Consider the following 14463-nt stretch of genomic DNA (forward strand, 5'->3'; position numbering starts at 1 on the left):
AATTCCACATCTTACTAGCTGTACCATATTGGACCTATTCTTAACCTCTCTGCACCTCGGTCTCCTTTGCAGTACAAAGAAACACTGACTGCAACAGTCACACTGTATATAATTTATAGTAGATATTAAATAAGTTGACCAATATCCCAGATTTCAGACTCGATCCCCAGTAGGGTGTCGCAGAAGGCAGCCCATCGAAGTTTCTCGCTCACATCGATGTTTCAATCTCTCTGTCCCTTCCTCTCTCTCCAAAAAAATCAATAAACACATATTTAAAAAATAATAAATTGACCAGTGTAAAGTTGTTGAATATTATCTGGAACATAGTAAGGGGTCAATAAATGCTAACTTTGGTCTCAGTCATTATTTCTGTGTAACAAATAGTAAAATGTGGCATGTGATAACAAGTTCTTATTTCTCGTGCATCTCTGGATTAGCTGAACTCTGCTCATCTTGGCCGGGTTTACTAACTTGTCTGTGCAGTGGCTGACAGTTTCCTGGTTTAGGTTGGTGGCTCTGGGCAGCTCTACTTCAAGCCACAGTTCTTTAAGTTGGAAAATTCACTTTGCTCCTTTTTTGCTCCTTGGGCAAGTAGATAGCTGGCTATGTTTTTAAAATAGTGATTGGAAGAGGCAAAAGAGGGCATGTACAACCAAACAGTGAGCATTTCAAGTGCCTGCTTGGATTATGACTGCTAACATTCTATTAGCCAAAGCAATTTATATGGCTTTAGCCAAAAGGCAAGGAGCAGGGAAATACATTCTTTCATGAAAGTGAAGGGGAGAATGTCACTGAATAATTTTGAACAATAATTTAAACTCCAATATTACTTTTCATCAGGGAACTCAAAACCACAATGAGATACCATGTCACACCAGTCAGAATGGCTATTCTTTTCTGGATATTTATTAGAAGAAAATGAAAACACTAATTAAAAAAGATATATATATATATATACCTCTATGTTCACTGAAGCATTATTTACAGTAGACAAGTTAGGAAATCAACCTATGTGTCCCAGTTGTCCCTCGACAGATGCATGGGAAAAGATATGATATTATATAATGGAATATTACTCAGTAATAAAAAAGAATGAAATCATAAATTATGCCATTTGTAACCAGATGGATGGACCTAGAGAGTATTATGTTAAATGAAATAAATCAGAGAGAGAAAGACAAATGCCACATGGTTTTAGTTATGAGTGGAATCTAAGAAAGCAAAACAAATGAACAAAACAAAACAAATAGCAACTCATAGAAACAGAGATCAAAATGATTGTTGCCAGAGGAGAGGGTGGTGGGGAGATGGGTGAAAGGGAATATAGTCAATGATACTGGGATACATTTGCATGGTGACAGGTGATTAGCAGACTTAGTATGGTAATCACATGGCGAGGTATATAAAGGTTGAATCACCATATTGTACACCTAAAACTAATATAAGCCCAGCCAGGTGGCTCAGTTGGTTGAACTTCCCTTCATACACCAAAAGGTTGTAGGTTCAACTCCCGCTCAGGGTACATACCTAAGTTTCAGGTTTCATCCAGGTCGCAGCTCTTATGGGAGGGAAACCAATCCAAGTTTCCCTAGCACACGATGCAGTTGGAGCATCAGCCTGCGGACCAGAGAGTCCAGGGTTCGGTTCTCGCTAGGGAAGAAAGAAAGAAAGAAAGAAAGAAAGAAAGAAAGAAAGAAAGAAAGAAAGAAAGAAAGAAAGAAAGAAAGAAAGAAAGAAAGAAAGAAAGAATAAAATAAAATAAATTTTAAAATCCTCAGGTGAGGCTGAGAAAAAAAAAAAAACTAACATACTAATGCATGCCAACTATACTTACATAAATAAATAAATATATGAATAAATAAATAAACTACCCTAGCTAAATTTAGCATAACTATTGTTTTAATATCTAACCCAAAGAAGAAAAAAAAAACATATTTACTCAAAGATTTGTTGTTTTTAATCTTTATTGTTGAAAGTATTACAGATGTTTCCCCCCCCCATTGGCCCCCTCCTCTCTGCTCCCACCCCCTCCTGCCTTCCCCGCACTACTGTCTGTGTCCACTGGTTAGCATAATTATTTTTAATGTGAGTTCTTGTTTTCTTTTCTCCTTGTGCTTAACATTAAGAACTGTGGAACCTTCAGAGCACATAGAATCTTGCCCACAGTAAAATAAGATTTGGAATTTCAAAGCTGGAAACGATGCAATTGTACTAATCACGTGTATTTGTTGATAGTTTGATTAATTGAGCTATTTGTCATAGAAGAAAGAATGTACTTCAACATTATCACTGGACCAGCAGTCATGAGTCATTTATTATCAGCCTTAGTCACTACCAAATATTGAACTAATTTGCATCTTGGGAAGAGAAGAAGAAATTTATATAAAGTACAAATAATATTTTTTCCTTAGATATATCTGACATTCATTCTAGTTACTTTTGAAAAAACAACAAAAACATAAAAGCACCTCTCATATATTGTGATGTGTAGCTTCCCATGTCTTTAATGAATTGTGTGATGGTATTAGAGTTGCCAGAATTAAGCAATCTTTAATTATAATCCCCACTTTGCGCACTTTAAAAATAATTAGAGTATATTAAGACAAGGGGATTCAGCAACCTTTAAAAGTAGGATGGGATAAAATAAATGATCACAACTCCTGTGAAGAAAGGGGAATGTTTTCCTTAGTTTGGCTTAATTCTGGCTTCCAGAGGCTTGAGCTTATCTACATCCAGAATAACTGATACTTTTACAATTAGGGAAAATAATGAGTTTATCTCTTTTGATTTTAGAGTAAAATTTCACAGTTGCAGTAATTATAATTAATTAAATAATGTGTCATGATATACTCTTTTTGACATTTTACAAATAGGAAAATAGTTGGCCAATTTTAGCCAGCATATAATAAAAACTCATTCAGTAATCCACCAGAAAGATTTTATGAAAGTAATCCCATCTGAACTTATATCAATACATATTTATAAGATGAATGTGAAAGGTCAAAGGATAATGTCAAATAAGAATTCTTAAATAAATATTGTATTATTCCTAAGGCAATTTTCTAGTTCATCACCCTCCTTTTTTATGCAATGAATCTAAAATATAGTTTCAAATAGCTGTGATAAGACAATTCAGCTACAAACAATTCATTATTTACCATTTTTTAGAATTGATTTCGTATACTTTTATTAGCATAAAATTTATAAATTCTTTAATTTCAAAATTAATAAATAACAACTTTGTGTTTTGCTTTGGTCTTTCTGTTTTAGAAATTTTAGATGAAAAGTGAATACATTTTTGACAATGAGCTATCCAAACATATATTGGGGCATCACCCTGAAACAATGATAGCCTTGTAAGTATTTGAAATATGAATATTTTTATAGGATCTATTAAAATTTAATGATATCTCTATGTGAATTAAAGTTAATGGAAACATCTACCATACATATAGATGAGAGGTTACAATTCATGAAACTAGTGTAATTTCCTAGCTGAATTTTTACCCTGTCTTTTCCCTTTCATTTTGTAAAACATTTTTTTGCATATCACCTCTGACCTTTTCCTGTTTCCTTCACCTGAATCATGATTATTATTGATACCAGTAGGATTACAAGGATATTGACATGCACGTGTAGTAAAACTCATTTGGAGCATTCAATTTCTACACATTTTTGGGCTCCTTTTGCATTCAATGTATTCTGTGGATTTTTTATGGATCCTCCTGGACTGTACCCACATCAAGAGTTTTTGTGCTGAAAACTGCTAATTACGGGGCAGTTCTTCTATTGCTCTTGCTGTGGGCCAAATCCTCCAAGATTTTGAAGATTTCAATCCCCAAACCACTGGAGTTTAACTCTGCATGCTTCACCTATAGAAAAAAGCCCAAGCAGATGCCCATTCAGTCTGCTTTGTACATGTCATAAAAGAGTCCTGAACAAAATAACTTGAGGAGGGGTACGTTGGTGAGTCAAGAGAGGAGGCAGCTGACAAAGGAGGAGAAAGAAACAAAGTGGTGACACTAAAATAATTACATATCTGTCAATTCCTCTTTTTCCTGTTAAACATTCACCTATTTTTTCCCCGTGAAAAGTTCATTTAAAGCTGTCTTTCTCAAGCTACATAAAAAACCCCACAATGCATTCAATAGTATAATACAAATCCAGAATGTTTTCAAATTTCCCTCTTTTGTGGGTTTTGATATTGACAGCTCTATAATTAGGGCTAACAAAAAAGAAGCGAATTAATAAGATTCAAATACAGGGCCCCAGTCTAAAATTTGGAGTGGAGACCAGAGGACGACAGAAAATCAAGTGTATAAATTATATAACCTTATTGTAGGCTGGAAAGTTAGATGTTCAGATTTTATACAACCAGTCATTTGTTTCGATTTTATATGAGTTAGAAGTTCAGATTTTTGTAGGTCATAGAAATCTTAAAAATTGATGCTCAGACTCCAATGTATATTTATTGATCTCAAATGTACATTTGGCCAAACGTTACACCAGATATTTAGTGCATTAAAATATCTCTATTGTAATCAGTCTCTAGGCCATAGGCTAATTAAATATAGCTCTCGTCATCAGAACAGAAGTCATGGCGACTGTGGTACCAGTGCCTGCTCTGTATCAGGAGGGAGGTATTTACAATAATCTTAAGTAAAAATCACTGACTTTCATCCTAGGGAGTTCTTCTTGCTGTTTTGGACATGCTCTCTCATTCTTTACTTGTTGTTTTCTAATTCAATTAACCCATTTGGTGTTCTAAAGGATTAAAAAAGTCATGTGAAATATGTTTGTCTTTTAATTTTTTACAGTATCTGCCATATTCTTGTATTTTCTTCTGCTTATTTTACTTGCTTATTTAACATCATCTTCTCTTAGATATTTCTGATTTAGAATAATAGCTTTCCAATTATGATCTCCCTTTCAGCAAGTAAACCAACAGTGACAATAGCACTGAGAGTTACTTAGTTCATATTCATTTATTAAATGTAGATGCAAATTACTTGTCAAATGTAAATTGCATGGGGTATATTGTTAACAAATAACTTTAAGGAAGCATATTCAAAATTGAAAGAAATAGTTACCAGGAAACTGGCTTTAGTTATCAATTGTGACACTTTTTACACATCCTTACCAATTAATTTTGAATATTTGTTAACAATGCAGATCTCTATCATTAAGATAGTAAAAAATTTCCTGGCTGATGCAGCTTAGCGGATTGACTATCGTCCCATGGACTGAGAGGTCCCAGTTTGATTCCCATTCAGGGCACATGCCTGGGTTGCAGGCTCAATCCCCAGTAGGGGGTATGCAGGAGGTAGCCCATTGATGTTTCTCTCTCAAGTCAATGATTCTTTCTCTCCCTTCCACTAGCTCTAAGAAATCAATAAGAACATATATTTTTTAAAAGATACTAAAATATTAGTGGAGAATATTAGCACCCAAGAGCATAATAATTTGATATAAGCTCTAAGAGCTCCAAGAAATTTGTAAATATGTCATGGGTCATAGAGATAACGATACAAAACCATTGGTTCTGCCTAGGATGATTAGGGAAAGCATCAGAGAGAAAAAAAATCCTTTAGCCCAGAATTTTGTAAGACAAAAGTTCTTCAGCAATCAAAAGGCAAAAATGTACTCCCTTTAAGCAGAGGCTTCACCTGGTCAAAGGCAAGATGGACGCGGACGTACAACTGCCAGGTAAGCAGTCGGAGGGTCTGATACGTAGGTTCTAGGTAGAGGTGCAGTTACAAAGGAAGACAGCCGAAAGGACACAGTTATCAGTGAAGATGACTGGAAAAGCCTTGCCTAATGGGAAAAGCTTTAAACTTCAGTGTCATAAATTCATCCATAGAATTTTTACAATGCAAATTCTCTGGTCTTGTCTGCAGATATTTGCATTAGAAAGATCTAAATTAGGACCTAGGAATCTACATCTTAATAATTAGCTCCAGTTAGGACTGTTATAAGCCATCTGAAGCCATGGAGAGATTTAATTAGTGAAATGACACAATGTGATGTAGATTTTGGAATGATGCTAAGGAAAGAGGTGACTCTAATTTATTTCTAAAATGTATTACAAGCATTGTTCATTGTTTCATTCATTTTTTGTGGTTTTTTAAAAAACAAAAAACAAAAGAACACAGGGGTTTAATACCTTCCATAGTTGAATGCTAAGGAGATTTTTTTTTTTCTCTCCCTCCTTGTGGCTTGATAACTAGTTTTTAAATGAAATCTATAAAACAACTCATGTTGAGACAGGCCAGTAAGCCAGGACAAGTGGAATAAGGAAACTGAGATAGATAACTGGACCAAGTGACAGAGCAATTTACAGAGGATATAGACGGCCACCTCCCTAGAAATAACATCTAGGCTTCAGGTGTATTTCAGCTCCAGGCCCAGAAAAGCAGCAAAACCAAGTAGGCAACACCAGGACCAGCTGCAATGACTAACAACCCCCTGCCCTGACACTGACCAATCAGTGAGGACCACGACCCTGAAGCAGCACACCCAGCAAACGTGAATATTCTGTTTAAACCCCACTGGAGACCTCTCCTAAGACTCCTGCCTGCAAGAAAGAAATAAAACCCTCAAGACAAAGGTCCCAGGGCAAGCAAACTCTCCTTCCAGGATCAGGCCCAAGCCGCTCCCCCCCCCCACCCCCACCCCCGCTTTATCTCCCCTCACAGGCATGCATCTCCCAGACTGTAAGGGTAAGGGACCCCATGAGCTTGCAACCAGGGCAGCAATGAGCAGTGGCAGTTTATTCCAGGCAAACCCCCTGAACCTGTCCCCAAAACCCCCTTTTCTCTCACTTCTTAATAAGCCAAAGCAGACCAGCCAAGGCTCATTCCCCAGCCTTTCGTGTTTCACTGTCTCCAGCTTTAATAAATGTCCTCTAAAATTCACCTGGACTCATGCTGTGAAACTTTTCCTTCATAAAGTCAAGAACCCACTACGGATCCGCCCTAGGCAGACCCCCCCAAGGGCCAGGTCCCCTTTCCAGTAACAATGTTACCCCTTGTTCCTGATTTCCAGCAAAGTCAAATACAAGTTTTGTAGTAAATCTATATTTAGCCTCAGGTTTCAGGAAAGATATTTTTCTCTACTGTGCTTTGTGTTATTATTATTTCTTAAATCTTTGTCCAGTATATGTAGCTTTCATGGCAAGCTACCTCCTAATTTTTTAAAGAAGTAATTGAGACAAAAAAATTTATGAATATTCAATGTTTGGGTTCATTTCTTAAAAGCTTCAGTAGTACCGTGATTTTCCTCTGGCCTCAACAATTATGAAAGAAAATAAATTGCATGTTTTCTTTCTGATAACTATATAGGAGCGATGGCTAATAAGTAAATCAATTCAGTTACATTGAGAAGGGGTCACTTAGAACAAGACTTAGGATTGGGTTATTGACTTGTAATGAATCTGTGATCTAGTCTCCCTTAACAAAAAATAAATTAAGCACCAAGGTGTTCACTTCAAATAGATTATTCAGATGAATCCAGTTTTGTGCCCAACTTAGTACACAAAACCATAAAAAGTCAAAATATTCTTTACTGGTATTTTCATTATATTAAGTTAAGCTAAATAACTTTTCTGCAAAGAATATGTCCTTTTTCAAAGTAGAATTTTTTTTTCTGCCTGAAAAACCTCCATTGTTCTTTATTGGATTCCTTCTCCTTATCAGCGTCTCAGCAGCTTGTACCATTCTAACGCTTATTTATTTTTCACGTTACCTCCTGTACTTCATTTTTTATTTATTTCTTTTTCCTCTGCATAGTTCTTTCTGCCCCCTTTATCTTCTATTTTCTTTGATGTTTAGTCTTCTAAAATTTTTTAACTCTTTTTTTTTTTTAGTTTATCTCCAAATAGTCCTTTTCTTTGTGGCACATCTTCAACAATCAAACTGCCTCTAAAATTTTTATAAATTTTAAAATATTTTTATTTTTATTGCCTACCATTCTTTAGTGCCTCATTTTCTCTATACCTTAGCAAAACACCTACTTAAATGATTTATTTTATGACCTTGACTGTAAAACGGGAGTCTATATAAAATGTATGGGCTGAATTTTACTATTACCACACCTTCAAATCCAAGGCCTCTAAGAATTAGCCATTTGGTCATTGCTTCCGATCCCTCAACAACAGGTCTTGAGTTTATATAAAAGCTTCTTTGAGGAGACATATTCAGTACTAATCCCAACAAATAATGCATGTATTACCAGAAATTAATAGAAACTAATTGTAGTTTTTGAATGGCTCTGGGATATTGGTTTGCTACTTGACAAGGTCACATAATGGAAAATAACCTAGCTAAGACATTTTATTAATATGCTTAACTGAGTACACAAAGTTACTTTAAAGTAGCCCATCTCAGAAATAAGTTTCCATAAATACAGATGAAAGACCAACACTGCAATCAAACCATAAATTTACAGACAAAAATGAGGCTTTTTAAAGGTTCTATTAATCACTCAATTAAATTTAAAGTGAATGCTACAGAATGTTTTGATATTAAATATAATTTTTTAAAAGAGAGGGAGTTTGACATGTGGTTAGCATTTTTATCAAATGGTCCACAAGTTAACTTTCTAAGTAGATTATCTCAACCTACAGAATTGAAGTAATTTATAGAAAATATAGTGTCAAGACAAAACCCTACCATATCCCAGTGAATAATATATTTTTACCTACCCCAACTCTTTAAATATTTTATATACTCTAATTGAAAGGACTTAATTAATCTTTATCATATTCTAAGAAGTGGGTGCAGCATGTCATCATTTCCATTTTAAAGTCTGAACAAAAGTACAGATAACAATCATTTAAATTATTTGAGAGTACATATATTTTTTCTTACATTAATTCAAGAAATCAGAAAGCCCATTTTCATCATTGGATTTCAGAAATTTTAGTTTCTTACAGATATAAAGCTGCTTGAGCAAAATAATTTTTAAATCATAAAACTCTACTTGATTTCTCTCTTTGCAGAGCTGTTAAAAATAATAATCTACTCCAGTAAATTTTAAAGATAAGGCCAGAAGATACAACTGAATAAAAATACACTTGTAAAAGTGATATACCTGGTAATCATAGGAGTAATTTCTTCCTGCTGAACTATCCATCTCAGGTCTTAATTCAGTTTTATTTATAACTATAGGATTCATAAAACTCCCTCAAGTTTTTATGGATCTTTTAACACAACGGTCCTTTGAATAATAATATAAATAATTAGTTTTTAAATAAATTACCTGTGTTTTGAGATCAGATTTTATAATGTGCTATAATGCACCCATATTTTGGATCTAAAATCAAAAATGTAATGTTTGGCACTGCCCTTCATCTGATTTATGATCATTCTCCTTGGGATGTTTTATTTACCAATAAAGGTGCAGGGTTTTCAGACATATCAAAAGGAGATTGTTTAGTTTCTTCTGTTACATTTCTCTTGCTTCCTAGTTGCTGCTGCTGTATCATCAGTGGTGACTCTTGGCATGATATACTATAATTAATTATCTTAAGTGATCCTAAGAGTTTAAATACTTGGGAATTAAAACAATATCAAAAAACAAACAAACAAACAAAAAGCTGCCCATATGCTATTTCATTCAAAGTTGTACAGGTTTTAGCAAAGTACAAAGAGCAGATCAGTACTTTCGTAGTAAATGTTTAGAGATCTAACACCAAAATTAGTTAAGAAGTGACACAATAAAAAAAAATACCATCAAATAAACAATAAAACTTTTCATAATCAAGAAATGCAATTAATCATTTTAAGACAAAGCTAAGGGTTCGACTTAACTATACATTTTTCCACGTCTTGCATTTTATCCACTGCTCATTCATGTAACTGATTCTGAAATCATAATTTCAAGTACTCAAATACCACAAAACAGCTTCCGAGGAGGAGCCTTATAGACTGTTTCTTGCGGATATAAAGTACTCTTACTTAAGCTAGTGTTAATTTTCTCTGGGAACAATGGCTCTCTCCTGACTTCACAGCACCCTCATGCCTGTTACAAGCTCTACATCAGGCTTATACACTTACTTTCTTCTCTTTTCTTCTGAGTAAACGACTCACTGTGATAGAAACATCAGGCTATTAGGGTATAGGTTATACACAGTTTTAATATATCTTTTACAAATTAATTATAAATACCTTCTTTACATCTTCTATTGGTATTCAGTTTATATACAAGTTGGTAAACTAGAAAGTTCTCACCATTTTTTTTTACCTTTCTTTTTTTAATGTCATTTTTTCAATTACAGTTTATATTCAGTATTATTTTGTATTAGTTTCAGGTGCATAGCATAGTGGTTAGACAATTATATACTTTATAATGTGTCTGATACGCCCAGTATATCATACATAGTAATTACAATATTATTGACTATATTTTCTATGCTGTACTTTACATCCCTATGATGATTTTGTAACAACCTATCTGTACTTCTCAATCCCTTCACCTTTTTCACCCAGTCTCCCACCTTGACTTCCCCTTGGTAACTATCAGTCTGTTCTCTCTATCTATGAGTCTGTTTTTTTTTTTTTTCCATTTACTTTGTTCTTTATATCCCACATATAAGTGAAATCATACAATATTTGTTTTTATCTGACTGATATATTATGAGTGGATCTAAAAATTGATACATATACACAATGGGCTATTACTTGATCATGAAAAAGAATAAAATCTTGTCATTTGTGACAGCATGGGTGAACCTAGTGGATATTATGCTAAGTGAAAAGTTGTCATTGTGTGCAGTGGTTCCCAAAATGGCCCCTCAAACAAGAGCAAAGTGAGAAGGAAGAAAGAGGCAGACCACTTCAAATGGGTAGGTGGCAGGCTTAAGAAGCAAGAGAAATTACTTAAGAGGCTTACCTTGGGTGGCCATAATATGAGTAGATCTGTGCACCTGCCCACCAGAATCTTAAAAGTTTAATAGAGGCCTTCCCTAGGTTCAGTCAAGTATACCATCCAGATGGAATAAATACGATACTGCTTTCTCAAGGCTACATTCTTGAAAACGATTCTTGCTGTGAGAATAGTGGGCAGAACATAGAGTCTAGAGAGAGGGGCAGGGCTGAGGAGCCTCCTATTGCCCAGGTCCAGCTTATGGGTCAACATGTAATCACATCATCTCAATGACCTTCTTCAATACTTCATCCCTTGTAACTGGCTCTTGCAATCTTACACGTTTGCCTCTTTCACTGTGTGTCCTGAGTGGTCAGCAAGGGGTTGCACTAGAATGGAAGGGGCTTGTTTGGTGGTTCTCTGGCTACACTGGAGGCTGAGACTACAGCAACAATGTAGATACATGCAAGAAATTAAGATAATTATTTCCAAAATAAGTAACAATCTTTTACACCAAGAGCCTCATGATCCAAACCATTGATTTATTAAGTACCATCTGCTGGAGGTTGGATCACTCAGGGCGTTCACTTGTGTCCTCATGTGATTTAATAAAGATGATACATTAGCAGACTCATAAACACATAACATTCTGGTTGATTAATGGCATGGGTGCCTCCTTACAAGGCAGTAATAATGTCCAAGGCCTATTTTGGAGGACAGTTTTTTTCATTAGAGACATTTCAGTGTTCAGTAAGGACAGTCTTTGCAGGCTACTATTTAAGGCATGCTGGGTGAATGTAGTAAGGCTTCAATGTGTGTGTTATAACGTCTTCCAGGCCAGTAGAGGGAACAAAGATGGAGATCAAACAGAAAACAGAGCATGCCCACCTGGCCTTCAGGAAAGAAGGTGGGCAACTTCTGTTACCGTAGGGTGGATTCTCCTCTGTTCCCACAGAAAACCCAGGGTGCAGTGGCCCAATCACCCAGATAGAAGCTCTGGCCAAAAGTTTGTGCCACACATCCACTGGGTACCATCCATATTACTCAGTGAAACCAGTCAGTGCCAAACCAGTCTCTATCCTTTAATGTGATGAATGACTATATATATCCATCCCATATTTCTGATACAATTGAATTGGTTCTATTAGGAGTGATTTTTCTTTTCCCAACATAGTGTTGCTTGGGTTCTCAAACATTCATAACCTGAGGTGAGCCACAGAAACCCATTCAAAATCTGAGTGTAGCCAACATGGATGTGATGATGGTACTTTTTAGAATCCTTTGGTCATCAGGTTAATGGGCTGCCTGTATAGTTTGATTGATAGAAAATGAACACTATGCCCAGTGTTATTGATAGTGTTTGACACAGACCAGGTCTCTGGATCAATACTGGTAATATCTAATGTACTGTGTTAACGTCTTCCAATCCCCTCTCTAGAGTGGTGATACCAGCATGAGGAGCTAGAGACAGGAGCTCCCCACATGACTAAGAGCTGGATTAATTTCTTTGTTGACCATATAAGTGGGCCCACTATAGAAAGTTGTTTCCACCAGTAACCCATCCCACAACCAGAAAATACAGGAACAGCAAAAGTCTGTCAAAAAGAGAGATATTTAATAGTAGCATGTATGGGAAGTTCATTCCGTTTGATAAAAATTATATTTATGGCCTGATCCTTAGATGTCATTGTGGCTTCAGCTTTACAAAACACTGGGGACAGGGTATGCCAGGCCAATATCTCTACTTTCCCTTCTCTTTCAATGGAGCTTGTTCCTTCCCAGGTATAGTATGTTTCCATAGGTTCAACTCGCAACCAAACAAAAGGATCTCAGTGGAAATTGAATAGTTACCCTTCACCCAAGACTACAAAGTAACTCACCCATCCCAGTGGACATCCCTTTGCAAATTTTAATAGGTAGCACCTGTCCCAGGCAGGATGAGGTTTGGTGTTCTCAGAAGCATAGCACATTGATTCACAGTGAGAATCAGGACAAAGACTGTCTCCCGTGCCTTCCATAACTTTACAGCATCAGGTGTCTCTGCAGGGGTCCTCAGTCTGGCACATGGGGCAACAGGCCCTACTGCTTGATCATTCAAATGTAATAAAGCCTGGGATAGTACTTTTACTCCAATTGGCCAACGTGGTTTTTACCTGTTAGTAATTTAATCTGCTACTTTAATTGTCTGTCCATCTAGAAGTGGAAAAACATCTCATATATACCATATCTTCATAGGCATACACAAATGCGCAGATAGATATAGAGACCCCACAGATTTCACTCCAAATTTTAGAAATAAATCATGCACAACAATGTAAAGTTTGCTAGTTCATAAATAACAAGTGAATCCAATTGTGATTCTGGCTCCCACATCACCTAAAATTTACATGAAATATATCTGTATGTTTTTCTTTGGTTAATCTGGCTCATGTCCATGTAATTTTCAGGTCAAGTTGAAGATGGTAGAACGGTACAGGTAAAGTTTTGCCTCCCATACACGTGAATGGTGAAAAAGATGAAAGAATGAGATGTGTAAAACAAGCTCTAAATCTACTTTCATTGTCTTTCACTTTATTGTCAAAAACAATAAATAATACGTATTGGTGAGGGTGTGGAGAAAAAGGAACCCTTTTTGGTGTGGTTGGAAATTGGTATGGCCCTTATGGAATGCAGTACAGAAGTTTTTCAATAAATTAAAGACAGAACTATCCTACAATCCAGCAATCTGTTTCTGAGTATACATAGGGAATGAAAGAGATATTTGCATTCCCATGTTCATCGCAACATTATTTCAAAAGCCAAGATATAGAAACAACCTAAGTGTCTATTGATAATTGGATAAAAAATGTGTTGTATACACACATACAATGAAATATTATTCAATTTTGCAAAAGAAAGCAATCTTTCTATTTGCGATAACATGGATGAAACTGGAGAACATTATGCTAAGGAAATTAAGGTAAAGAAAAAGACAAAGAAGGTTCTCACTTATGTGGAACCTAAAATAAAAAAGGTCAAACTTGCCCTGCCCAGTGTTCTCAGTGGTTAGAGTGCTGGCCTGCATACGGAAGGGTTGTGGGTTTGATTCCCAGTCAAGGACAGGTACTTGGGTTGCAGGTTCAATACCTGACCCTGGCCGAGGCGCATGCAGGAGGCAACCAATCAATGTGTCTCTGTCACATCAATGTCTCTCTCTCTCTCTCTCTTTTACCCTCCCCCCCTTCCACTGTCTCTAAAAATCAATGAAAAAAATATCAGGTGAGGATTAACAAAAAAAAAAAAGGCGGGGGGTGGGGGGGCAAACTCATAGAAACAAAATAGAATGGTGGTTGCTGTGGTATGAGGTAGGGTGTGAGAGAAATGAGTGGAGGCTGGTCAAAGAATACAATCTTTTATTTATAAGATAAGTAAATTCTGGAAATCTAATATACAATAGTTTAACTATGTTTTTGTTTCAGCTTTACTGAAGTACAAGCAACATAAAATTTAACATATTTAAAGTGTATATTGTGGTGATTTGATATGCATATACATTGTGAAAGAATCCCCTCATCTAGTTAATTAACACATTCATCACCTCACAAATGTATCTTTTTTTAA

The sequence above is a fragment of the Molossus molossus genome, unplaced genomic scaffold (genome assembly GCF_014108415.1).
Source record: "Molossus molossus isolate mMolMol1 unplaced genomic scaffold, mMolMol1.p scaffold_m16_p_12, whole genome shotgun sequence".
Classification (NCBI taxonomy): domain Eukaryota; kingdom Metazoa; phylum Chordata; class Mammalia; order Chiroptera; family Molossidae; genus Molossus; species Molossus molossus.